The sequence below is a fragment of the Buceros rhinoceros genome, unplaced genomic scaffold (genome assembly GCF_000710305.1).
Source record: "Buceros rhinoceros silvestris isolate BGI_N320 unplaced genomic scaffold, ASM71030v1 scaffold21377, whole genome shotgun sequence".
NCBI classification, from domain to species: domain Eukaryota; kingdom Metazoa; phylum Chordata; class Aves; order Bucerotiformes; family Bucerotidae; genus Buceros; species Buceros rhinoceros.
In genome coordinates, this window is record NW_010421937.1 from 50375 (window position 1) to 52239 (window position 1865).

Here is a 1865-nt window from a genome sequence, read left to right on the forward strand (position 1 = left end):
GGGATGCTCCGGCTCCGAAAATGAGAGGCAGCAGCAGCAAGCAAACAGGAGGAGCTGATGAAATGTCCTGCAGGGCCTGTTAGGTGTTTACTGAAGAAACGTGCTTGGTGGCATTCAAGTGGGGCTATTACAGTTTGCATCACGCGCTGATGACGAGCTGCGTTGCTGCGCCCGATGTCGTGGGAGCAGTGTTTCAGCTGCTGGCAGAGGTGGCATAAGGGAACCTGCATCTGGGGCAGGGCAGAGGCCTGGGGAGGTCTCCAGTGTCCAGGGGGGGACGGGAGCAGCAATCCCCTCTAGCGAGGGTCCAGCTGGCAATAGAGTCATTCAGTGCATGTGAATTTGATGCTCCTTCCCAGCTTGCTTTTGAAAAATTGCGTCCTGTAAGAGTGTGTGCTGCAGCGGCCGCCCTCCGCCCCCCTCACCTGCAAGCAGAGGCCTGCGAGAGTCCAGGGTTTCTGTGCTGGAAGTGCCACCGGGCCTTACCGGCAGAAAAAGCACCCTGGAAAATGCTCTGAGAAGCTCGAGTTCGATCGGCACGTGTAAAAGCAGGGAAGACTGTGGTACTGGTCCTTCCCTGTGGCAGAGAAAGGCACCCCCCCCTTACCCACTTGGAGTGTGCAGCTCCTCGCTGTGGCTGCTGCCGTTCCCAGCCCAGCACGTGCCAGGCTCTTGCTTAAGTGTAAGGTGACTCAGCCCAGACTGCTGAAAAGCTGCTGCTTTTGTGACTGCTCCCAACTGCAAACAGCTGCTGCAAACCCAGGGCTGATTTTCCTACGATTTGGTAGGATGAAGTCATCCCTGTCTGGCCATAGTCGAAGGTCTGGTCATCCGTCTGCTTGGTCCCAAGGCACGAGTCAATGGAGGGCACGTGTATGCGATGCTGTGCAAGGTGAGTGTCCCTGCCCGTGGCTCAGAAGCCCTCAGTGCCCTCCACGGCGTTCGGGGCTGGGGGGGATCCAGGCTTACCTCAGCCTGCAGCGGGGTGTTTCTGATGCCTGTAATGAGAGCAACGGAGAGATCTCAGCTCGCTCTCCACCTGCCTGGAGGAAATAGGCTGCGGATTTAGGGCGTGTGAAGCCCCTGGTTTGTGCGGGAGCCAGATGTGGCCAGGTAGGTCTGGCGGACACCCCTCACTGCAGAGCACACGTGTGGCTTTTCTCCCACTGAGTCTTGCCTTGCATGGAATAATGCCCCAAGCCTACAGGTTGCATGCTTCTGGGGGTAGTCGGGATCTTGCAGGAGGTACAGCTGTGATTTTTAGTGCTGTATCAGGATGGCAGCAGGGTGCTGCTCAGCTGGAAGTGAGAGATGGCTCCTCTCACAGCTGCTCCGCTGCTGGTCGGATTGCCTGGCCTCAGAGCTCTGCTTTTGCTGATCTATTTTCATCTGCTGTGCCCAGCACATGGCCGAAAAATTTGGGAGCTAGAACAGCTGCTTTTCCTGGGGATTTTTCTCTCGCTGTAGGGCCATGAGCTGCTAGCTCTGCCAGGCAAGCAGAACAGTACATGGTAGGCTTTGCTTAATCCCATCTTGAAGACCAGAAATGGGTAGGTGTACTTGGGGTCTGCTTTGCTTGCGAAAAACCCAAGCTGTTTGCCTTCCGAGATGAAAACCATACCTAGGTGCAGCTCATCCCACTGTGGGTAGAAAAGAGCTGTGTTTGCCTCCTAACAAGCGTGAAAGAGAAACCTACAGAAGCAGGAGCCTCGGTAGCAAAACTAGGTGCTGCGGCATGTGTGTGCTGCCTCCCCTGGGGAGCACCGGCGTGGGCCCCTGGTTGCTGCTGTGGCCAGGCACACCCACCGAGATTTTGAGGGCAGCTGTGCGGGGGGCCACAGGGAAGCGTCTCTCTTCCTCGCTCC